At 36.2% G+C, this 27,301-nt stretch overlaps 1 protein-coding gene across 3 annotated transcripts in view; it reads right to left on the reverse strand.

Moving 5' to 3' along the window:
- Positions 1-26,378, reverse strand: part of Tab2 (TGF-beta activated kinase 1 (MAP3K7) binding protein 2) — a 75,575-nt gene extending 49,197 nt beyond the window's left edge. For 2 of the 3 annotated variants that reach the window (XM_071612921.1, XM_027939440.2), the window contains exons 1-2: positions 26,013-26,378; positions 1,565-1,713 (exon numbers count right to left, since the gene is read on the reverse strand). The gene's annotated coding sequence lies outside the window, so the exon portion shown is untranslated. The remainder of the gene's footprint in view (positions 1-1,564; positions 1,714-26,012) is intronic. The other variant, XM_071612920.1, reaches the window with a different exon arrangement.
- Between the last annotated feature and the right edge of the window lie 923 nt (positions 26,379-27,301).

A 27,301-nucleotide genomic window follows, 5' to 3' on the forward strand; every position in this document is an offset into this window, starting at 1 on the left:
TAAGTTCCAGGACTCCTCAAGAATACCAGAATCTGCAGATGCTCGATTAACCTTATAAAATCTTATTCAAAATGGAAATGTACATATACACATCCTCTCATATACATTAAATCATCTCTGGACTACTTATAATACCTAACACAATGTAAATCACTGTATTGTTAGGACATAATGACAAGAAAAAAAGTATACATGTTTATTACAGCTGTAATCATTGAGGCCCACCTGATTTCAATCTCCAGCTGGCACAGAACCCATGGCTGTGGAGGGCCAACTATACTTGTCTATAAGCTCACTGAAAAGGGTTTCTTCATTTCTATATTCCTACTGTGTTTAGCTCAGTGTTTTACACACACAATTTATAAAACAAAAACAAAAAACTCCACCATTACTAATGGTGAAGACTTGGTATGCATATACAGTCCCTTCTTCTATTTCTCAAACAATGGTGATGATCCTGTAAGAACTCTGCTAGCTGCTCCCTTTTCAATCCTAATTTAGTACTGAGATGATCAATACTAAACAGATAACCAGTGACCTTAATGCTGACTGGACTGCCTGACACTAACTCAATGCATTAAGTAACACTCTAGAAGGAAACGTAAGGAAGGCACATGGTAGAATATTAGGATCATCTGCTAAATTCACAATTGGGATACAAAATCCCTGTTCAACTGTGGGTGAGCTCTAACCTAGAGGAATTGAACTTTAAAATCAAGATATATGTGTAGTTATATATAATTTTATTTACATATATAATATTATATACATATGATTTTATTTATGAATAAATAAAAGTTACCTTTTATGGATTGTTTCTAAATGTGTACAAATTAGTAAAAGCAATACATGTCCTTAAAAGCCAACTGACCTTGGTTTTTTAACCATTCATGAGTAGTTTTCCTCAGTTAAAACCTAAAGTGTTAGAAAACCTCATTTTTTTTCATCCTGGGACACTCTATGACTTTCTTATCTGGCTTTTTTTTTAAGCATTCAAGTAAAAAAAAAAAATCAGCAAATATTATTTATACACTTACATCTAAAATAATTCTCCAGGTGAAAGTACTACAATACACATTTGGTTCTATCTAGAAATGTTAGTTCTGACTTCTGAAGAATGCATTAACTATTTATATGAAGGCATCAGTAGTACAGAATAGCTGAGGATCTCAGGAAGAACTTGTTTCATTCATTTATTCCCTATACTACTTGTATATATAAATCTCTTAAAAGTAGGAAAGTTGCTTATTGTTAATGTTCACTTTTCAAAGAACATCAGAGTACTTTTTGTAAACTTACAGGGCTTAACTCTAGCATTTCAAATTTATCTTAGACTTTTTTCCATTAGTTTGCTATTACTAGCAAACAAATTAAGAAAGAAACATTCAGGCAAAGGTTACACTAAAGGCAATACTAGTTACATGTTACCCAGATGTTAGGGATGTTATTGTACTTTAAAGCAAGAGGACTACAAGTTTTGAAAGTAAAGTTGTATTTATTATAGATTTCATAGTAAGGCAGTTACACAGGCTAAGGTTGTCTGGTGCCATGGACTTTAGCATACCTGGAAATAGAAAAATTCAAATTGTAGCTGTTCTTGGTTGGCCCATTGCCATTTTTGCAGCTTACAATTTTTTAATTAAGTAACTGCAGTGAGCTCATCTCTACTGGATACTTCTTTTCCAGGGCAGGTCCAGGAACTGGGTCTGGAGCCTTGAAAGCAGAAGAGAAACTAGAGTAAACTAGAGGTAGGCAGAATATGAAACGTGACCAGATAACATTATGAGATCTAAGAGTAGTGAGGTAGTTCCTAAAGGCTCTACACTAAATATTCTAAAGTGGGAAAAAGGATTTCTAAAATGACAAGTTACCAGAGGAAGTTATTTTCTTAACTGTTAGTTTCTTAATCTACCCAACTCTAGTCTAGACTTCCAATTCTAGAAATTGAATAGTAGTTTTGATGAAATCTCTAAGGGCTTTCAACAACAGCCCATCCCACTGGGGACCAGAGCAACCATAACAGAAAAAAAAAAAAAAAAAAAAAAAAACAAAAAACAAAAAACAAAATCTATTTTCATTGGTAAAACTGTGAAGTCCTTATTTTCAGCTCATTTTGCTCTTCTTTTTTGCTATTTTATTTCCCATCATTTTCTAACTGTTCCCCTAATTTCCTATTTCAGTTCTCAGGGGTTTCTTAAGAAATACTTTAGATATATCCAAGCAATGAACTGAATTTCAAGTTCCAATTTCTAAAAACACTTGGTAATTCTTAAAAGGAGGAGGCAAAGAACAGCTCATAAGATGTGGTTCTTAACCACATTGGAAATTCTTTTTTTCCATTACTAAAATAGATTCATGATTACAAAAAAATGTGTGAGACCCATATAAAAACAAAAACCCCCAAATAAACTTGCAACTATAAAGGTTAAAGAAATGGTAGGATATTAAAAAATGGTAGAATATTGTACTAATTAGATTCTAGGGTCTAGAAATGATGCCCTTATGTTGGTAGGCTGGCACCATTAGGAGTTTTTCTAAGAAACTAACCCCACAAAATAAATCAACTTCTCTGCTGCTGTCAGATGTAAAAATTATAACAGGACAAAAAATAGTGAAAAGAAGGTTTCAAAGAACTTACCTCCCTGCATTTCTAGTAACTAGTAATACAACATAGCAAAATGGAGAAAAATTATTTTGTGGAAAACATAAACTTTCCATCTTTTGTGATGGCAAGCTGCAGGTAAGGATTTCTGGGAGAGAGAGACCTCCATTCAAATTTGATATGAATATGGCCCTGGATTAAAAGTCTCTGCAGAAGTTTCCTTTCTATTAAATGCATACTTCTACTCATCTCTGAATTGTCATGAGATTTAGCTCAAGTGCATAAAGCACCTAATAGCCTGGCATATACTAAGTGTCCAGTACATTTTTCTGCATTACTAAGGAATGAAATACATTCTTCTGTTCTAAACATGGGTACACATAAGTTTTTACTGCAACACCTACATACTAAGTCTTTAGGTTTAATTCATTCAATGCATCACATTCTAAGAGATAATATTGATTCATCAACACTGGCTTCAGAATAGCTACAAAGCAAATGAGATAGCTCAAGTCTGGCAACTGATAATAATTAGATATATTAAAATTTACATTTAGGTTATAAAAAAATTTGTATCAAACAAGAAGACATGTAATTCTTCTCCCTCCAAGCAAAGTAGAAAATACACACTTCTTGCTTTTTAAAAGTCAAAAAGGCAATCAATACATGATATAACTTAGTCTTTAAGTTAGGAAATACTTTAAAGACAATGAAGAGCTATACATATGGGCAATAATTTTCCTCTTACTGATAGATCAGTGGGTTCCACACAAAATTATTATTTACCAAATATGGCTCAAAGATCAGATTACACCTTCCCTGACATTACAGCGTAACAGAACAAGCATCACAAGCCACAAGGAATTCTTAAAAAAAAAAAAAAAAATCCTTACAGTCATGCTAAATGTATTCACTGCCACAACTTTATTTCAAAATAGTTTTAAAAGTTTACATGGAAGCACCTTATTCAAAAGAGATGGTAAGATTAAACCGACAAACTCCTTAGAAAGAAAAAAAAAATGTAAGTGTGAGGAGATAGAGAATTACCACTTACTAACCCATATAGGCAGGCTTTCAGTTTAAAGATCATCAAGGAAAAGAAAAACACTTTAGAGAAACCATTGTTATGTATTTTAATTTTATAATTAGCCATCATTTTGAAATCTCATTGCTCATTGCAATATTTCAGTTGATTTTCTTGACTTTTCCACATATACAATGTTATCTACAAATATAGTAAATCTGCCTCTTCCCTTTCTATAATTATACCTCCTGTTTTGTTTTTTGGTCTAATTACATGGGTTAGCATTTCCAAGACCATGTTATATAATAATAATAATGTTGGTTGGATCTTCTTTGATTCATGACTTTTTAACATGAATTTAGAAATTTACTAAATGCCAATTCTAGTATTTTAATGTTTCTAGCAACAAACCGCTACCTACTGATCTGAGATATAAGAAATTTTAGGAATATCCCTTTATTCTTATTTTACTAAGATTTTTTAGCAAAAATAAATGGTGAATCCTCCTCTTCCCCTTTTTTATTTCCCTCAAGATAATCATATCCCCTCCCATCAATAAGAATTAATTTGATTTATCACTACATTCCTAGAATGAATCCTACTCGGTCACAGAACTATTTTGTTAATGCCATACTAGATTTCACTTAACAAGCATATTTTGTACCAACTTTTGAGAGACTAGTCTGTAGTCTTCTTTTACTCTGTTTTACTCTCATGTTATGCCAGCTTTGTAAAAAGAACTACAAAGTTTACTTCTTCTTTGTGTTCTGAAAGTTATCCAGGGCTTGATGTTTTCAAGAATTCATTGGTAAAACATCCTGGGTCTGGTACTTTTTATAGGGAATGGTCTCTTGTGAATAAGACTAACATTTTCTGCAAATTAAAATTATACTGAGATTCCATCTCACCCCTGTCAGAATGACAATTATAAAAAATACAAGTAACAATATATGTTGGTGAGGATGTGAGAGAAAGGTACTCTCATATACTATTGGTGGGACTGCAAATTGGTGCAACCACTAATGGAAAGCAGTATGGAGATTTCCTAAGAAAACTTGGAATAGAACCACCATTTGATCCAGTTATCCCACTCCTTGGTCTATACCCAAAGGACTTAAAATCAGCATACTACAGTGACACAGACACATCAATGTTTATGGCAGCTCAATTCACAATAGTCAAACTATGGAACCAACCTAGATGCCCTTCATCAGATAAATGGATAAAGAAAATGTGGTATATATACACAATGGAATATTACTCAGCCATAAAGAATGAAATTATGGCATTTGCCTGTAAATGGATGGAGTTGGAGACTATTATGCTAAGTGAAATAAGCCAATACCACCAAAACACCAACAGTCAAATGAAATGTTCTGTCTGATATGTGGATGCTAACCCACAAGGGAGGGTGGGGAGAAGAAAAGTCCACTGAATTAGACAAAGGGGAATGAAGGGAAGGGAGGGTGGAGGGGAACAGGAAGGACAGTAGAATTAATCAGACATAACTTTCCTATCCTTCTAGTTGAATACACGACCAGGGTAATTCTGCATCATGGACAACCACAAGAATAGGATCCTAATTAGAATAAGTTATACTGAATGTATGTATAACATGCCAAAATACATTCTACCGTCATATATATCTAACAACAAAAAGACTAGCATTTTCATTTATAGCTCCAGACCCTTCTTTTACGTTTCCTTAAAGAAACCAATATCCTTTCTTTTCAGTTTCTTCCTTCAACCTATGACCATATATAAGTCTTATCCATCGTAAACACACTGTAATGTATATGTGAGCACACACATACATCTGCACATTCATACCACAAAGTATTTCCTTAGCCTTCAGTGTGAGAATCCTTTATCAAGTATGTATTCACAAACCTGTTTATTAAAATTGTTGCTCTCTATCTACTCCTAGTCTAGTATGAAACACCAACAACTATGGAAGAAACTGCATTAGCAATGTAAGGAATAAATATATGCCAGTTCACCTCTGTTAGAATTCACATCTTGCCAAACTGCTCTACTAAGATTTTATACAATGGCCTCATTTTGTTTTAACCTGCCTTCAAGGTCTCTCCCTTGATAATACTTTTATTCAAATCATCAAATCCAATATCTTCTTCAGGCTCCTCCTCCACCTTTTTGCAATTACTTAAGTTCACTGAATGTTTTAAGTTTTACTAGGTTCTTTCTAATCTATCATGTCACTAGATCTTCCCAGAAATCACTGAGGAAAGCAACCCACTTTGCAAGATTCAGACAATTAAGTAACCTTTTTTTAAAACTGATTACCAAAACTAAAAATCAAAGTTAAGGGAAGAAATGTGTTTGTGGTTTTCTAACTCTAGGTCCAGGGTTGTTTCTTATTTATTGCACTAAGGACATTACTAATAACTTTCCTCTTGAATATTCCTTTTTTGGTCAATACTGTGCAGTCTTTTTCAGTTTGCTAGAATCCTTATTCCTATGCTTTTTCTTAATGTTTGTCAAAAGGATAGAAGCAAAAGTTACGACATTCATTCTTTCACAGTTCCTCTGGCATTCATCTACAATCGCATAATCTAAGGAAAATCTCTGACTTGTAGTATAAGTGTTCTAATCTACTTGATAAAACATTCAGTATCATAGAATTTGAAATTAAAAAACTTTAAGAAAAACAAGTTCTAAACATAAATTAGCAGATTATGAACAAAAGTTTAATAGACAAAATTTGTTTTATTTCTTATGAATCATAAACAAGGATACACATTTATATATAGTAAATATAAAATAATTTAATGTATTTAAGAATGATTATTGGGCTTTATTTAATTTTTGTTAAAGATTTTCCCCATTTCTAGGAGTTTTTACTTATATAATGATATTAATATATAAGCCTATTTTTCAAAGTAAATGAAAAGAAAGTACAAAATGGTAATACAGTTAAAACTTCCTCAATCCTATGTATTCATGCATTAACTGTCTATATTCCAGATTTCAGAACAAAAGCACATCACTATGTATGCTAATGCTTTCTACCTGAGTTGATGTCCTAACCCAGTCTACAAAGAGAAACACAACAGACTGCTGCTACGCACACAGAGCAAAATCTGCCTTCATTAGTGACCACTGCTGTTGAATGATGACCACGTCCAAATAAATTCATATTATTATGAACATGGCCATAGAAGTGATTTGACATATGGAAGAGGATGTGTTAGGTGCCAAATACCTCACTCCACTTCCTTTAGTTTCTTTTCCAGGTTTTGTTCAGTTGAGTAGGGTCACAGTCCTCACCCACCAAAAAAAAGGCCTTTCCAACCACTCACAACCCCGAGAAGGTTTTAGCATAGAGGTTGCTTTGCTCCTTGTAGGTTGCTAAGAATTAAGAGCTCCTTTTAGAAGGAAATTTTACACTCTTAATACTTTCTCAAGCTTTCAAGCTAATTTATCCATGTTAAAGAAGATGAAAAATTTAATAAAAGAGAATCTCAGTGAAGCAAAACTTGTTTTCCTTAATTGTGCTTATGTTTACTTAAACTCTTCCCAAATTGGCTTCTCTCCTCAACTCCCCACTTTTTTTCACAGAAGCAGCAATTTTCTTTTCAGTCTGAAAACTGAAGCTGTCTCAACTCTTGTCTTGCTTTTCTTTACCTTCATCCCACTCCTTTAAATCTCATCAATTTCACAACATTCTTCAAAACAACTCCTAAGACTCTCCTCACTGGATGTCACAGTCGACTTCTTCCATAACTCTAAAATCTAAAAAAATATTGAAGAGATTTTTTCTCCCACCAAGTTTCATGTTGAAATTTATTTCAAATGGCAAAAATTTGACTTGAGTTGATGTAAAACTATTTATAGGTTTGATTTAGCCCACTTACTGTTGAGTATTTCCATGTTTCACTGAAGAAATACTAGCATTTAATTATAGGGTGATGTCTCAGACCTTGCTTTGAAGAGTTATATAATACACATTACCTCTCCAAAACCCCAAAAATTCAACTTACATAGTTTTCTTTCCAAATCTCTTGAGATTCTACTCCACTTCTATTGCTACCTACCATGGTATTCCTATCATCCAACATCTACATTACCAGACCTGTGCCTTAGCTCCCTGTTACCTAGTCTATGAAAAGTTCCTATGTAACTGCTTCAAATATTTCACTCAGTTGCACAAAAATTTAATAAGCTGAAATAAATATATCATATCCGGGCAAGAATAGTAAATATGGAATTTTGGTTACCTTTTTTAAACCTCAGTTTATTCATAGCTGAGTGCTAAGAAGAGTTCCCCTTCTCTTAAAAAAAAAATTACAACAGAAACTTCTTCAAACTTTAGAAATTCCTAATTAACTTGCATTTATTCTGTAAATGGCACAAAAAAATTCACTGAGTTCCTTTCCTGCTTATCACTTCCACTAAAACCCATCAGGGGGTTTTCAATGCTTTCTCCAGTTTGGTTCTACCCTAGATCTGGGGTGATGGGCCCCTCTGGTAGTCTTTCAATTGTCTATTTAAATAAAATTACCACCCTCCCCACCAATGACTCTAAAGCCCAGTTAACTTGTGATTGATTAATATGCATGTTTCTTTATTAACAAAGAACACAACAAAACCAACCAGGAGTTTAAAAACCATAATTGTGAAGTAGTATATGCATAAATTACATCTAGAAATGCCTTAATGATAGATGTGAAAGTTGTCTGTGTTTTTTCTATTAGCAGTAAAGACCGGTACTGCTAATACTATTGTAATCTACTGCTTAAAATCTTAACAGAAGAATATGCCAAGTTTCAGTTAGAAGTTAACTTTTTTATCCAAATGTAAACATCTCTTCTATTATATTATTATTATTATTATTATTACTACTACTACTACTACTACTATTTTGTGATAGGGCTTGCCCTTTAAAAAATTTTATTTTTATTTTGAGATAAGAGTCTCACCAAATTGTTTAGGATGGCCTCAAACCTACAATCCTCCTGTCTCAGCTTCCCAAGTACCTGAGATTATAGGTGTGTACCACAGCTCAGACCTCTCTAAATTCTACCCTCAGATCTCCTCGGGGACTTGTAGGCTAGATTAAAATATCTCTGCTATATCCACCTACTTTTTTCCCCCATAAGTCTTCACACCCTTAGGAATCCAGCCAGCCTTGTCTGAACAAATTTGACCTTCCTTTTTCTTTTCCTTAGTACCAACAGCCCTTGCATAGGATGATTTCTCCCTCTTGATACCAAACTCCTAACCACCTTTGAAAATCTTCAATTTCACATTCTTCTTGAATCCTTATTCTGCTTCAGCCCACATGGGCTCTATTCCTAGAACTTAAATAATGTTTCTGTGGGGTCAATGTTTTGACATTCAAATGAACATTCAATTATTCTCCTGTACTTCCTCTTCTATGTCTCTTCATCAAAGTTACACAATCTCTGGGGAGTGAGCTATGTGCTTCCATCTAGGACACTGCTATATATAACACAGGCACATAAAATGTACTAAATAAGTAAAGTGCTCTCAATAAATCAAATATTGAAAGATCAGTTGTTTGGCAACTTCAAATACCAAAAAAACCTATCAAGACAAGGCCAAAAATTCCATTAAGCAGCTAAAACAGACATTAGAAATTAAGCTTATAGTTCAGCCCTATGAGAACCTAGATGCCCCTATTGATTAAAAACTCAGAAGTTAAAAAAAAGAGGGGGGGGGGCTGGGGCTGGGGCTGAGCGGTAGAGTGCTCGCCTAGCACATGCGAGGCGCAGGTTCGATCTTCAGCACCATATTAAATAAATAAATAAATAAAATAAAGGTATTGTGTCCAACTACAACTAAAAAAACAAAATCAAAAATTAAAAACTCAGAAGTTTATTTACTAGGAATTCCAAGTAATAAATCAGAGGAGGAGTACTAAACTAGGCATAAAACAATGATTCATTCTAAAAGTATCTGCAAAGCACCTACTACATGCTAGGTGAAGTTCCAGAGTCCATGTAGTCAATTCTCACACAACAACTTAGTGCTGGCACTGGACTAGAACATGGGATTCCTGACTCATTCTGAAGCTCTTTCTCTCTTCCAGAAAAGGTTTAGTATGCAAGGCATGTATATTTTTCTCTATTACAGAAAGAAGCAAAGCATATAAAAATTATAAAGAAATAATTTGGGGCTATAAATATCTTCATATAATATAGATATTTTAAAATCTGCACAGAAAATCTATAATTAGATAGATTTGGGGATAAGTTTCAATTATTTTATGGAGTTATTACCTAATGATACTAGATGAATGATGTGTTAGTTGACTCAATGATTAATACGTGAATCACAAATACATTATAAAGCTTTGTTTTTCTTCAAAAAGCTTTGCCAAGCTACCTTACTTATTTTCTACAAAAATATAAAAATGTATCAATATAGGTGGTAATAATGACAGTGATATATTTATTCTAAGTAATTTTTTCAATATGGTAGGGAAAAAGGATGGGAATGTGGTTAAGGAATAAGGAAAGCAATTGCCCTTCACATATTTCAAGCTCTACTGTTGATTACTGGTTAGTTTTTCCTAAAGGGAAGTTATTCCAATGGAATTCAGACATTAGGGGGAAAGGGTGGAACCAGAACAAGTAAACTAACAGCCTGACAATACCATGCTACCAACCTAAATTCATCTTATCCAGAACAACTCATTGCCCCCCACCCAAAAATGTATTTTTGTTAATTTTAAGTAGAATGATCCTGAAGCTAGAGACCAGATCAAGCCTCCAATTCTTTTACTTTCCACATATAGTTAATGGCAGTTCCAATGAGCACCCCCACAAAAACTTTTTGTACTTACCCTCTTCTCTCCAATGTTCTTGTTCAGATATCTGCTATCTGACAATCAAAGTAACATGATAACTGCTTATTGTATAGCTTATTATACTGTTAAGAAGTCTTTCTGTATTTCATAGTGGTGACAACTTACTAGCTTAAAATATAGGCTGGGTCATGTCACTCTCCTACCCAAGAGAGGCAAAAGATTTTGTAGAGTTACAATGTAATGAGTTTTATTAGAAGTTGTTGACCCTGACCTAGGGAATACAGAAAAATGGCAAGGTTAGATAAAACGCAGAAGAGAATGGTATCAAGAAAGTAAAATGAAAACAGTTATAACTAAAATGATTATAAAGTCATTTTAAATTAATTGTATAACATTTTCTATTTATTAATAGTTTATACATAGCAAGTGATAGGCATTGGGTCAAATGATTTATAATGTATTCACTAGTTTTTGTAATGGATTAAAGTATATGTCTGTACATGTATATGTACAAACACACACACACATACATACACACTATAGATATGAAAATCATACTATGCCTTTATAAAATACCTATTCTGGTATTTAAATCTATGCTGAAATAGTAAAGGCTCAGGGAATTTTTGTCTTATATAGCTCAAAGATGAAAAGCTATATGAAAATATTTTTTTAAGTATAATTATTACTGAAGGGAAACCTTGTCTATACTCCTACTAACTACTTGGAAATGGGGAGAAGAGTTAGATAGAAGGTAGACTGATAACAATTCCTTTCTTTTAAACAGTGCACTAGAAATAATTTCCTATAAGACATGCAACGTGTGGACTCAATAAGCCCAGTCTACCATCTGCAATGTACAATCCATTCAACGTGAAAAGTTTTTAGCTAAAGTTCAGGTAAGTCTACAGAAATCCATTGCCACTTGGGGAAAAATATCAAAAGGCAAAATGTGTGCAGCACTGACTTTGGATTCATGATGGTGCTATGTATACAGGTGTATATTCTCTAGGAATGGAATGCTTGTTGGAAAGCTTTCAAGGTAACCTGTATTCTGTAATCTCAAAAACCATTGGCTTTCAAAAACAAACAAGTATTCTAGCTTTAAACTTTGGTAGTCTGAATTCACTCACTGATTCACAAATATTTAGTAACAGCTCATGTGCTAAAGCATTGTACTAATGATGTAAAAAATGTACATTTAGTGGGAAACACTGAAAACTAAACAGATGATTGTAATACAACTTGGTAAATGCTGCAATGGGGGTAAATAAAATGCTATAAGTATATAAATTACCAGTAAGAAAATATCATCAGAGTTAATAATCATCAGTTACCACAGGGGGGAAAAAACCTGCAGTGTTTAAAAAATATTTTCCAGAAAATTTCAATGTAAAGTAAACAGATGTGAGCAGAACTCTGATGTGTCTTTTCATCAAGTTTGTGTGACTGAGGTTCACCCTCTTCCTCCACCAATTTATGTCTGGCTCTAAGAATTTTCTTGCTAGCTATTTTGTATTGTTGTTTTAAACGGGTTTTTAGTTCTTTCTCTGGCTGTTTATATTTACAAAAAAAGTGCATTATGGCACCTATTAATAGTGTCAAACTTTTCACAGTACTCATGGAGCTACTTCATTTTAAAAAAGATTCAGGACAAAGCTCCGAAAGCTTGTAAACCACTATTAACTGACTACTATTATATCCATCTGCCTATTAAGTAAGTATTATGGTTTCAAATATGTATTATGGTAAATATACTCCCCCAAATACCTATTCCCAAAATTATTTCCCAATCACATTTCTGGTGCATTTAATGTCAGATACAACTATCTGTTGATAAATAAAACCAATCTACCTGTTCAAAGTTCTTCATATGCTAGGAGAATCTGGATTTTTGCCAATATGTAATACGGCAAGTAATATGACAGAAATCAAAAAGTAGTTATAGGAATAGTTTTTAACAAATACCACTGCAATTTCTTACACATAAACTTACATCCCAAATTTATGTTTCTAGCCCAAATCTCTTAGTTAAATTCCATTTCAAATACTGAATGAATTGCCTACTGGATATCACCAGTTACACATCTAAAAGACATTAAGGTTAACATGTCAAAACAGCAACAGAACAAAACAAAACAAACAAGCCCAGCCTAGTCTAAACTTGCTACTTCACCACTCTTTCCCAACTCAGTCAACAGCAATTCCATGTTTCCAATTGCCTGGGCCAAAAATCTTGGGAGTCATTCTTGAATTCTCTTTTATACCTCACATTCAATTCATCAGCAATGCTATCCACACAGGATTTGAAACACATCCAAAATCTGACATACAATGGGGAGACGTACCATGTTCATGGACAGACTAAAAAAAAAAAAAAAAAAAAAAATCAATGTCCCCTGAAGCTGAGCTATAGATTTAACGCAAGTCTGACAAAAAACACCAGCACTATATTTTTAGAGATTCTGAATTTTACATGGGAAGGAATTAGAATAGTCAAAACAATTGGAAAAAGAATAAAATCAGAGGAATGTGACTACAATTTTAAGACTTACTATATAGCTACACTAATTAAGATCATGTGTTATTAGTGAAAGGACAAATAAAAAGACCTTTAAGAAGAATAGAGAATCCAAAAATAGAGCCTCATAATTATGGCCATCTGACTTTTGCCAAAGGTACAAAATCAATTCAATGGAAGACCGATAGTCTTTTCAAGAAATTGAAAAGATGGGGCTGGGGTTGTGGCTCAGTGGTAGAGCATGCACCTTGCATGTGTGAGGCACTGGGTTCAATCCTCAGCACCACATAAATATAAATAAAGGTATTGTGTCCATCTACAACTAAAAAAAAAATAAAATAAAAAGAAACTGAAAAGAAATGTTGGAACAATTGTTCATCCACAGGCAAAACACAAAAACAAAACCCACTTTAACCTAAACATCATACCTTACATAAAACTTAAATCGATGTAGGTCATAGCTATAAGAGGTAAGATATAAAGCTCTGAAAAAACTTTTAGAACAGAATAGTCTTTGGGACCTAAAGTTAGTTGAAGAGTTCTGAGAGTTGACAAGAAAGGCACAATCCATAAAAGATAAAATGCATGAACTTCATCAAAAATTAAAAAAAAAAAATTGCTCTGCAAAAGGTTCTGTTTATAGGCTAAAATGAGAAGCTACATGGTAGGAGAACATATTTGTAAATCATTTAGTCGACAAAGGACTTGGATCCAGAATGTGTAAAGAACTCTCAAGAAAACAATTCAATTAGAGTATGGGCAAAACAACCAGGCTCAGTGGTACACCTCTATTCCCAGCAACTTGGGAAGCTGAGGGAAAAGGATTACAAGTTCAAGGACAGTCTGGGTAACTTAGTGAGATCCTCCTTTAAAATAAAAAATAAAAAGGGCTAGATATGTAGCTCAAGTGATTGAGTACCCCAGGTTCAATCCCCAGTACTTGGGGCGGGGGAGGAGGAATTCAGGCAAAAGACTTAAATGGACACTGCACTATAAAGGATATACAGACAGCAAAAAAGCACGTAAAAATATGTTCAGTCAATAGTCATGGTGCATATTAATGTCACCTTTTAGACTGGCTGAAATAAAGAAAAATACTGATAATATCAAGTGCTAGTGAGGATGCTGCAAAGAAACTGTATCTTTCATACATTGCTAGTGGATATATAAAACAGTAACTATCATGCTGAAGTCTGTCAGTTTCTTTTAAAGTTAAACATGCATTTATCACACAGTCTAACAATTGTATTCCTAGGGATTTATGCTATAGAGATAATGGTTTTTCACATAAAAACCAGTAAAAAATAGTTCATAGCAGCTTTGTATTTACAGCTCCAAATTGGAGACCTCTGAAGTCCTTCAAATTAGTAAATGGTTAAATAAATTATGGTATATTCATAAAATAGTATACTTCTTGGCATTAACATGGATTGAACTAATGATACATGTAACAATTTGGACGGACTTTAAGGGCATTACACTGTATGATTCCATTTATGTAGTACTCAGAGTGACAAGATCATAGGGATAGAGATCAGATGGAGCTTGCCAGGGGTTGAGGTTTGTCAGAAAGGTGAGACTATAAGGGGCAAAGACATAACAATCTAAAAACCTTATTTAAAAAGCTTACTCACTTATATCTCATCTGCTCTTCTTCCTCTCCCTTACTCAGTTCCAATTGTACTGGCCTTCTAGCTCTTGGCAGGATGATGGCAAGCAGGCTTTCAACTAAAGGCCTCTGCATTTGCTCCTCCTATGTGGAAATCTTTTTAATCACATCAGGTACCTGCTCAACTGTTATCTAATCAGAAAGCCTTCCTTGTCTCCTTCAAATAAAATGATGTTTTCCTCCTCTTTCTCCCTCTACAGGAACCTTAAAATCAACAAACAAAACTAAAAACTTACCTTCCTCACCTATTACTCCCCTGACCTGTTCTGTATCAGTGAATGTCACCACCATGCACCTAGGAACTCAAGCCAGGGCATGCGTAACTCTTATCTTTACTTTATACTCAATATTTCCTTCTCAAGCCCATCATCTGCTCACCTCCTTAACTACCTAATTATCACAGCCTTAATTCTGATCCCTTGTCAACTCTCAAACAACAAGTTATAAGGCCTAACTCTCCTTTCCAAGTGTATCTGTTTTCTTAAGTATTCTCTTTGATGTAGTATTCTTTCTGTTTTTCTTAGAATGTAAATTTAAGAATTTGCCTTCTATCATTAATAGAATGAAGTCAAATCATGCTCTGTCTTCTAATTTTCCATCTCAGTTCCTATTAACCACCACTGGAGCCTACCACACTGTGGAATACTCACAATTACTAAATACAGATGGGCATTCCTACCTCCATCCTTTAGACATTCTGTTTTTCTCTGTCAAAAATGCCCTCTTAACTGCAAACCTGTCTTTTCCTTGTCTGAAACACACTCAAACTTAGTGTCATTTTTCCTATGAAGATTTTCCTGTTGTATCCTTTCATCTCTCACTGAATCAGATACTCCCTCCTGTGGATTCCTTAAGTATTTTGTTTAACCCTGTCACAACATTTGTCACAGTATATCATAGTCATTTACACATGTGTCCAAGGACAAGAACTATATCTTATTAATCTCTCCATCCCCTTTGCCTAGAAAGGACCCAGTATACAGCAGAAACTCAAAACTTACTTAGTTAGATTTAATAACAAAGAATATAGAGATGAGACACTACAGAAGAACGAGCAAGTCAAGATTTCTTGGGTGAGCAGCTTTTCTGCATAGGTATGCCATACAAGGTGTATGAAACTTGGGAGTTTCTTAATATTCTCATGTGATATCTTACAAAACTTTATCTTGACTTTGGCTAAGATCACCAGATAAATTTTCCCATGAATCATCCCCAAAAGAGTATTTCTCATTCCACTTGTAGAACTACAACAAAGGCACTGACAGTCATCAAAAAGTTTTAATGAGAGAATGAGGATGTCTCACTCAGGCCAACAAATCACTTCGGCAAGAAAAATCTCAAAGAGCAAGCAAATCCAATCAATAAGTGTCAGTGCATATTTATATATAAAAAAGCAGAATCACCATAGGTGGCAGTTGAAATTTTCTTCTGAAATCCCATTTCCATTTGCTTATTTTTCCATTTCCCTAGAAAATCATCTTAAAAGGGGCAAACAGGACTTATCAAGTACTATTTGTGTTGGTAAACTGAGCTACATGCTAGTCACAGAGTAAGATTCCAATAGTTATTCCCTCATGTAAATATATTTCCAGCACTTTTTATTTGACACTGACACCTTAGAGTGTTTCTTTGAGCACATTTTTCTCTCCAATTCTAGCAACTACTTAACTGTGACACCTAGGAGTTGGTTAAGTCCCATCATCTTAGATGTGGGTTACCTTTAAAAATTTAAGTTGAGCAACAAATATATCACTTATGAAAACTTTTGAAATAAATATTATTTTTAATTAATTAATTTGAGAACATTAGTTTATAATTAATTTGAGAAAAGCAGTAAGTGAATGATTAGAACATATGACGATATATATAAAGAATATATTAAATTCTAGATTGTGATTTCCAACCTATTTTAATGCACCTGTGTCAATTTCATTGAATTGTTTAAAAAATTGAAAATGTGGGACTTAATGGGTTAAGTTTTAAAAAGCAGAAGTCTATGTTTACCAGGCCCCTAATTGCCTTTTTAAAAAACAACCATACCAAATTAATGTGATATTAGATATGAATGTGAGAATAAAGTGAAATGACACAATCCCTACCTGCACCCAAAGCAACTTTACCACAATTTGTGCTCAATGGTTTAAAATGGAACATGTAATCTGGGTGATTGTAAATTCTTTTTTAAAAGCAATAATCTTGTTGCCTATATTGCTATCTTCTCTATAATTATTTTATAAGGTAACTTAACATTAAAAAAACCCTATAATCTGGAAATATTAGTATAAATAAGAGAATAAAAGACAAAACAGTCCAAAGAATGCCAAGTAGAGAAGTCCAAAATATGGAAACAAGTATAATACAATAGGCCTTATAGCATAAATTTAAACATTATTCATTTTTAAAGGGAGTTTTTTTTTTAATTTAAATTTTTTTTTGCAATGTATAACTGGCTTTGCTGCTTGGAAGTCAAACTGTTGCAAACTGTAAAAATGCAAAATCAGGACTCAGAATGTTGCTCAGTGGTAAGAGTGTTGACTAGCATGCATAATAAGGCTTTGGGAAATCAATCCCTTGCACCGCACACAAAAAAGAAAAACTAATTTGCTGACTCAATCATTAATTGTATTAAGTGACCCATATGACAAGATTTACAAATGTTACTTTTCAAAATAATGGCATTTGATCAAAATAAACATAAAATGTTCTATATATGTAATCCTTCACACTACATAGTGATTTTTGCTTGCAGGAAATCTATTTGGGTATAAAAACAAGCCAAAAAGACCAATATGTACCTCACAATTCTTTCTGTAATGATAATATATCATTTATCCAATGATTAATTGCTAGATTCCCATCATAATTTGTGCTTCTGGCTTGACTTTACAGACTGCACAAAAACTGCTCACATGTAAGACTAAAGAGTACTAGTCACTTTAGGATAAGAGACTTTAAATATGTATACACTACAGAATATTCTAAACATACTTAATAAAATGCAGTCCATATTTTAAACTATTTCAGTAGCAACTATAGAGCAATTGGCTTTGTAGTAATAAGTTATTTGTATTATGATCATACCAGAAAGAGTTCTGAAGTTTAGTACATAATTAATAGACTAATTGTATTATTAATATAAAATATTATTTGTAAATAGCACTTAATACTAACTAATATAGAAAAGCAAAACAATCACACCAGTTTACTTAATAAATTAAGGCAAACAATTTTAGGAAAAATCAAAGCAAAGACAATTACAGTTAATCCAGCAATAAATGCAAGGACAAGAGAGCACTGTTTCTCAATATGTGAGTACAGACATACAAAAGAATGTTACTGAAATAACTGAAAAAGTAGCTCCCCATTATTTAAGCTATATATCTAATGTAACTAGAACAAGTATTCATCATGTTTACTTCAAAGATTATTACCTTTTATAATTAAACTTTGTGGAACAGAAAATGATCAAAATGAAGCTAATGTGAGGAAGTTATAGGGAAGAAAACTTGCCTTAAAAAGCACAGGATGGGCTAGAAGCATAGCTCCAGTGGCAGAGCGCTTGCTAGCATGTATGAGGCCTGGGTTCAATCCCCAACACCTCCCTACAACCCCCAACTTCAGGATATCATGGAATGTAGTTTAGATTTTGAGTATTATTTATTAATGGCTACTAGGCTCCAGGTTGACACTGTGCTAGGTAACATAATACAGAAAATGCAGATAGAACTACCATGCAAGGTACCTAAAAGAGTATCCATTTTTCTTGGATTAGAGCTTGAATAATACCTAAGATCATATAGCTATGGTTAGAAAGAGAACTCATATTTACTTGGGGCTCATCTGAGTTTGAAGCCTACATCTTATTTTACATTGCACAAACTGCCAACATGATAAAATTAAGATATTTAATTAAAATGGCAGAGACTGACAATATGACAAGTTAACAAACAGATCAACTCAAAACCAAAATTCATTATATGACTTGGTTCCTTTACAGAATTAAAATCAGGTAAACTCCTTTCTAATCACGTTTCCCCAGTTCATATCAGAATGATTGCTTTTGTCATTTCTCTGCCTCAATCAAACTTGACTGATGTAAGGTCAATATTTTATAAGGTTAAGTGGCTAAACTCAAGTTTTCATTTGTATTATCAAATATTTTCTCTCACTGATGAGGAATGGAAAAAACCACTCCACAAAATTGACATGATTAAAGTAAGCAATATCTTTGGGCTCCCTGGATGACAAACTGACAGAAGCAAACTTAGGATAGACTTAATGGTGTTGACACTAAAAGGTATAAAGGCATTAAAAGTCAAAACCCAAATTCCTTAATGTAAATAAATCTGAGAGTAAAAGTTTAAGCTAAGACTCAAAATAACAGTATTATTTAATAATTCTGATGAAAGTAATTAATAAATCAGGGAATAAGAATTCACAAAAATTACTTTCACACTTTTTTAATTTTTAAATTTTCTTCTTTTTATTAGTTCTGTGTATGTGTGTATGTGTTGCTGGGGATTAAACCCAGGGCCTTGTGCATGTGAGGCAAGCACTCTTACCAAATGAGCTATATCCCCAACACTATTGGCTCTTTTTAGTTATACATAACATTAGAATTCATTTTGTCATAATTATAAAAATATGGACTATAACTTGTTCTAATTCAGTCCCTCGTACTTTCCCTTTCCCTTTCCTCCTCTCTCCCCCCATTTTTCCTAGTCTACTGACCTTTCTATTTACTTACAGTTTTTTTTTTAAAGTTTGTGTCTTGTGGATATACACGATGGTAAGATTGACTAGGATATGTTCATATACGTACATAGGAAAATTAGATCAAATTCATTCCACTATTCTTTCTTTAACCATCTCTCCTCCCATCTCTTCAATTCCCTTTGATCTTTCTTCTGTTTTTTTATCCCCCACCCCTTTATTTTGGATTAGCTTCCGAATATCAGAAAAAACATACAACCTCTAACATTCTGGGGACTGGCTTCTGTCAATTAGCATGAGTCTCCGGTTCTATGGCAAATTCCATAGTCATTTGTTCTTTATGGCTGAGTAGTATTCCATTGTGTGTGTGTGTGTGTGTGTGTGTATAAATAAATATCACATTTTCTTTATCCATTCATCTGTTGAATGGCCCTAGGTTGACTCCATAGCTTGACTATTATGAATTTTGCTGCTATCTTAATGGATTAATTATTTTTAGAGCAATCCTAGTATTAATAGTCAACATCCATGCATTTTCGCATTTCTTTACTCTGGGTTCCCCTGTCTCTTTCTCTCTCGGTGGGACCTTTCCAACCTCTACTTTATTATCTGGCTTCTGTGTCTTCTACCAGGAGTACTGGTATTAGCCCAATTTTTGTTATTCTTTCTTAGGTGATACAAGAATGCCATTTTCTTTAACAAGGCAATTAAAATATTACAAATTCTTACTTTACTCTGCCCTCCTTTATTGTACCTATTTGTGGGTAAATTAGACTTCCTTTCTGAAGCCACTCAAACTAACACCTTGCAGTAGTATTTCTTTCCAGCGGTAGATTATTGTTCAAAACAAGCAAACAAAAAATCCACAAGAGTATTAGAATCTTTAATTGTATGTCTTTCTCATTTGCAAGATAATAAGGTGGCATATCAAATTTGAATATAAAACATCCTATACATGCTTTGAGAGGAATTTTTTTTTAATTCAAGAAATAGTTTGTGTAAACAGCTAAAGATCTTAGAACCAGACAGAAGCCTTAAATCTTAGGGAAGGTGAAATTATTATCCATGAGGGAGAGGATAACTTGTAACAGAATAAGAAAAAGCTGACTGGTGCTAAGATGCAAACATCTGAGGAACTGGTTACTATTAAAGTGGGTGTTGGGGCAGTGGTGGGATGTTTTCCCTTTTCTGTGGAAACACCAGTATTTCCCACATCACAGGAATGTTAAGCAAATAACCGAGTCATTTAATTCATAAAGCCAGTACAAATCTACAGTTTCACTGAAATTGCCTTAAAGGGACAAAATAAACTTGACCTTTAAGTTAGTTAAGAGCATGTAATTATGCATGACTTCATTTTTCTATTCTGCTTTTAAAAACTGCTATATCCCCTTTTCACATTGATGTCAACAACATCATAGGAAGAGGATAGGGAACACTAGTATAGTTGCAAATAATTGATTTCTTCCTTTCAATTTCTAGGGAATTTTTTCAAATTAAAACAAGTTACAATGTTATCCAAAACGACTCTGCTATAATATTTTAGTCTGTACTTAAAAGGGAGACACAAAAACTTAAGTCCACTGCACCCCTAACAGTTCAGACTCAGAAGGAGTTTACTACCTAATAGGGCTGTGATACAACAACAATGAAACATTACTACAAGAACCACTCAACACTTAACAAAGTTCCTAGCTGCAGGCTAAGCACTGACCAGATAGATCATGGTGTAAAAATTGGAAGGAAAAAATCTGCTCTATCCTTGAGAAGCTCAGTTTAGTAATCTTCCAGTGTGAAAATGAAAATAAGTATGCAATTTGAATGGCTATTCTGCTCTTCATCAAAAAAATCCCATTCACAATTTGCATTATTCTTTTATCTTTGTAACTGTTTTCCTTAATACTTCGTAAATTCTTTGAAATACTCTTCATATACAATAAAGGAGAAAAATTACAAAAGTGAATGCTCACCGAACACTATGTATAACGTACTATACTAAATGTTTTATAAGAATTTACATGCATTGACATTTTAATACAATATTTGTTGATTACTTGTCAAAATGCTGAGATCCAGCTTGTCAACTAACATGACCAAAAAGGACACAATGTTCCTTCACCAGAAAAAGGTTACTCCAGATGTTACACTGACTAGATAACATGCACAAATTCTCCAGAAAGTACTAGAGACGGCACATTACAGTTGTGCTTTGATTAACCTTCTGATAATCAGGCAAGACAGCTTTAGTTATCCAAATGAAACATTATTAGACTCCACACAGAGCTTTCTTGAAGAGTCACCAACTCCAGCCATGCTTTTTTTTTTTTAATAGAATTCTAGATGTGCAATAAACACTTGCAATTTATTGAGCTTCTATAATTTACATAAGACATACAAATTAATCACTGCAACAACCATACAGATATTATATTCATTACAGATTAGAAAACAGGATCAGAGAAGCAAAGAAACCATAATTGGCCTCAAATTCAACAGCAAACCTAGTAAGTAGCAAAACCAAGATTAAAACCAGGGTAATCCCAAAATTTTCTACTGAGCCACAAAGCAGCTTTCTGAAATATTAACAATAAGAAATCCCTATTAATTGAGACTGATACTCTGAAGCACAAATATGATCTTGTTCTCAAGTTATGAAGTATATTATTATTCAAAGAAAAAAACTTTATGTATTGGATAGTTTTTGTTTTTTGAAATCAAGAATAATAAACTACCCACTAAGTAGTTTTTAAAAGATCAAATAAGCAACATTCCCCAAACTCCTTCGGTTTTATTTTTCTCCACAGTATTCTTTTTTCCCCAGACGCACTACATTTTACTCATTTATTATGTCTTCTACCACTAGAATGTAAACTATATGAGAACATAAATTCTTGTCTGTTATTCAGTACTGCATCTCCACCATCTGCAACAATCCTTGGTACATAGTAAGTACTTACAAAACATTTGTAAAATGAATGAAAACTTGGTACACAGTAGAAATTCAATAAAATTAGTTTCTTCCTCTTTACTATATAAGACAGCATCCCTTCTTTGATACCAATTCTAAACTGAAATCAATGATTGGATATACACTACAATCCCTATTAAATTTTTACCTTAAAAATGAATTAGGAAAATAAAAAACCCATATTCAGTGAAGCCTCATTACCAAGTACCATCAGGAGACAAGGGGGTCTATGTAAAATAATTTTTGAACAAGTGAACATGTAAGTGACAAAATCTTCAAAATTTTTTTTCACAGAGATTTTTATTGATATTAATATCCATAACTCCACCTTGCAACAATTCTGACTTGGATCTCCTGAAACATAAATTTGTTAGCTCGCACTTCTCACTGTGCTCGCTTCTTCTCTAAGTATTAGGAAATAAGAAAGAAAGCATATTCTATAAAATAAGTGAAAATATATCACTTCAATGTAGGAGTTTTGTGACAATTATTCTGGGACACCGCCCCCCCCTCCAAATAAAATCCTGGAAGACTGAATGTTGGCAGAATACCATTTACTAATAAAAAGATTGTTAATGAAAAAGACAACCCTCCCTGCTTATACTTTAGTTATCAAGATCATAGTAAAGTCTAGTGATTAACTTAAGAGAACACAGAAAGGACAGTACCTGGCAAGTGCCAGAGTACTTAGGAATTTTAGCTTTCTGAGTAAGTGTTCTAGATTTTTTTTAGGAGCAGAATCATTAGGAAAAAAATGGTAAAATATCTTAACTATCTGGGAATATAAGCTGGAGGCAAATAAATATGAACATGCATACATTAAATTCCTTAAAATTTTAATGTTTTCAATGCTCACTATCTTAAAAGAGAGGGTTTTAAATAAGATGACATGTATAGATTGCCAGAGCCTACAAAAAGATTCAGAACAAATCTCAGTGCCGTTCAGCACGATCATTTTCCTAGGCTTGGCAGCTACCACTACCCACATCTCCACATTCCCAGCTACATAAAACCGTTCATTTAATCCTCCACTAGCATCTTATCCCCTATTTTCTCCTCAATGTTTTGTCCTAATCTTCACACTTGCCTCTATTTTCTCATAATTCTTTATTTTAGAGAGTCCCAGTCTTAGACCAAATAAAAATGGCATAAGTGACAAAAAGGAAAAGTGGTACTACCGTTGTCTGGGTAATGGGAACCTGGCCAAGTAGAAATATAATGGGATTAAAACCTTTCTGAATTACGATTTAATTTATGAACTTTATATGTTGTAAAGACTATCAGAAATCTTTTTTTAAAAGCATCTATATAACAAGGCAAAATTTCTCTTCTAAAGTATGCTGATAATCATAAAAAATAAACTTTTTGTCTAGATGTGTTTATATAACTAAAAAAATTGCAGTTTTAGAAAATTCAGACATTCCTCAAGGACTTTTCTGGCAATGTAATTCATAGAGTAAAAGAGCCTACACATTATGCCTATTTTTCAAAATGCAGTAGGTTCATTTCATTCTAAACAGTGGTGTGGGAAAGAATTTCCCTTACAGAGAAAAGTCAAGAAGTAGAACAAAGTTTTATTTCTGCGAAGATACAAGAGCAATCATGTTAAGACATTTACCTAAGAGTAGTAAGTATATTACTAACACTAAAGAAGCAATACTCAATAGAGCCATAATTAGGCATCCCAGTAGTGTCTACTCAGTTGTGCAGAGATTTGTTCATTTAATTAGATATAATAACTGTACTCAGGTCTTACAATATCTTTAGATGAAGGGAAATGCTTCTTTCCACTAAAGAAAAGACCAAACATAGGTGTTACTTCAATCAAATGGGATTGATTTAAGTTAAAATATATTTTTCAGGGAACATGTACTCTATGAACCTGAGTATTTACCCAATTCTTGATGAATTACAAAAGCACAGGTTCCACTATGAGAGTCCCCTAAAGAGGGTTTAAATGGTGGCATTTCATCAGTGTCCTATGGAAAATACTTTTAAACTCAGGAAAAGTTATTCCATGCACCCCAGGGAAAAATGAAATAACAGTATATTGGGTGGATAACTTACTCATCTAACTAACTTATTCAATTTTCAGTCTGATTTTTTAAGAATTAAAATTTAAGCCCCCTCTATTAGAAACTGTTTAGGCTTAAAGGGGGGAAACCCAAACAGAAGTTCTGAATCATTGGAATTTTTGTTCTATTTCCTGTTAACACACTGATAGTTGCCATCATTCAACATATTTACTGCAAACACATTTTTTAAAAAAGCTAAAGGATCCATAAACTAAATGGGCTCTAATTTAATCTGTAGCTCATTTATCTGACACTTGTAAACAAGGTTTCTAATTAAAGTGCTCAAAGAATACAATAAAATGAAAAGCAGATCTTCCTTTATTAGCAGCTACTACCCTTTCAAAATTTAAAGTTTCAAATTGTCAAGTTTTAAGATCAATGGTGATTTCACAGTTACAAAGAATTTAAAAGATACTTTTGAAAAGGTGTCAATACTTTGCTACTGTATAAAAGTGTGGTAAGCAGCAGTAGTGTAAAAACTGAAAGCAAAAATTTTATTCCATTCCCACCAAAATTCCCAGCCAAATTTGAAATTGCATAACGAGCAATATCTTCTTTGAATACAAGAAACTTTCTTTTATAATGTGAATCAACCTGAGCCTAAAACTTGGTACTTTACAAACTTACCTAAAACAGACAAAATGGATGCAAGATTGTACTGCCTCACGGTTGCCTTGAATACGACCTTAGTGCTCAACAACTTTCCAATGAATAAAGGCAGTGAACAGTCTCCACTTTGGGGACCTAAATTTCACGACCTAGTGAGGTATCCCTGTGAAGCTGCAAGTTCCCTTCACTCTCCTGGAAACCTCTCTTATCAGAAACATTTGAAGAATTTCTCCACAACAATTAAGCCGACTTGAATGGAAACCGAACATCTCAAATATACTATATATGGAATGAAACATGGCCAAACACATAAATACAAACTCACTCGGTCTCTTGACACTTGGGTACACAACTCTGCCTCAACAATCCCAAAGCATCAGCAACAGAAAGATCCACCTGTCACCTGTTCGGCAATGCCCCAAAGACCCTCGCTGCCTCCGGGTCTCAATCAGTCACTGGGTTTCAGAGTGAACCAACAGAAAGCTAGCATTTTCCTGTGAACTCTAAGGGGCCACATATTCTCAGCGGGGCTTGCTCCCCACTTTAAAGGCTGAAGAGAACAGTCGTGAAGGGAACAGCGCTCTGCCCCCGACCTCCTCACAACTCCCTCTCGCTCCCAGCACCCCCCGTGAAGTCATCTTTCTGCAGACCTCGGCTCCCCAGGAGCTGTGCCTCCCCCACCTCCAGCGCACACACGCCTGGGGGCGGGTCGGGGGCAGGGGCCTCCCCACCCCGGCTCTCCCGGCGCTGGGCTCCCACGAACCCCCTCCCCCTCCCCACCGACGCCCCGGAGCCCAGGCCCGGCCAGATGCTCCCCACCCCCACCCGGTCTGGAGGACTTGGGGGGCCTCCCTCTCCGCCTCGCCACCGGGGTAAGGACAGAGGCGGAGGGAGGAAGAGGGAGAGGAAGGAGCGGACGCCCCGCAAGGGCCTTCCCTGCGAGTCGGCAGAGCCGCTTCCCGACGACGGGGAGGTGCGGGGCGCGGAGGAGAGCCGCGCTGGGGATCCCGCCGAGGCCCGGCTGCGCTATCCGCTTACCCTTCGCCGCCGCCGCTTCCCCCTCCTCCTCCTCGGCCGCCGCCGCCGCCGCCGCCTCTCCCACTAGGGCAGCCGTCTCCACCGTCGCCGCCGCCGCCGCCTCCGCCACCACGGCCGCCGCCAGCGCCGCCGCCGCGTCCGATTCCACCCGGCAGGGGGGACACCTCAGCCCTCCCTCCCTCCCCGCTCAGCCCCCTCCGATCGGCCGCCGCCGCCAACTCCCTCCGGCCGCCGCCGCTGCCGCCGCTCGTGGCTGAGGGGGAGGGGAGGGGGTCGGGCTGGGTCGCCTCGCCGGCGGCTGCTGCAGATCAAAAGCGATGGCTGGGCGGCGTCGCCGCGGCCCGCTGCTCGGCTCCGGTCGCTCGCCCTCCCTACCTCCCTCTGCCCCCACCCCCCTCGCGCTCGCCTGCCCTCCCCCCACCCCCCCAGCTCTCGCCGCGGCTCCGCCAGCCCAGTCCAAATCAAAATACTGTCACACAATATGGCGGCGCGGAGGCCGGCAAACACCGCGAGATCTGCGGGCGCTGCTGAGGCGGCGGCTGTGACGAGGCCTCCCCCAGCCGGGCGGCGGGGGAGCGGCGGCGGCGGCGGCAGCGGCGCGGGGATGCTCTTTCCCCGCCCCGCACCCCTCCCCCGACACTCACCATCCCCACACCCGTCTTGGGAGCGCACAGGGCGAATGCTGCTCTGCGGCGCGGACTGGCGTGGGCCGCCGCGGGGCCGTGCGAGGGGGACGCTGGGGCCGCCGGCCGGGGCGGGGGCACAGGTTCCCCGCGCACATGCGGGCTGATCGCCCTTTGGGTGGAAGGGAGAAGGGAGCTCGAGCTCCAGGGTCGGTCGCGCGTCGCTGGGGTCTCGCCGGGTCCGGAAGCGGGCGGCGGGACCCACGGGGCGACCGGCGGCGCCGCTTGAGGGTCCCGGGGGCGGGCGTGGGGAGCAGGTGGGCCCGCGGAGGCGGGCGCCGGGCGGGCGCGGACACACCCCCTCGGAGCCCGGCCGCGCTGAGGCCGCCGGCTCGCCGGAGTGACCCGTGCAGGGGACCGAGGCGTCCCCCGGGTGTGCGGAGACGTCCTGCAAGCCTCGGGACTCCGGGCTGGGAGACTCAGAACAGCGGCGTGTCGGGCTCGGACTTCTGGAGCGGTGGGGGTGGGGGAAGTGCTGCAAGGGATTTGTTGTTTCGATTTTATTTTAATTGCACGTTCCTAGAAGTCCTAGAAGCAGAGCCAACGACACTTTAGCTTTCAGGGGACAGGGGAAGACTTCAAGTTTCTATCTTCTTAAAGAAATAT

Source organism: Marmota flaviventris, chromosome 6, assembly GCF_047511675.1.
Source record: "Marmota flaviventris isolate mMarFla1 chromosome 6, mMarFla1.hap1, whole genome shotgun sequence".
In the NCBI taxonomy this organism is placed as follows: domain Eukaryota; kingdom Metazoa; phylum Chordata; class Mammalia; order Rodentia; family Sciuridae; genus Marmota; species Marmota flaviventris.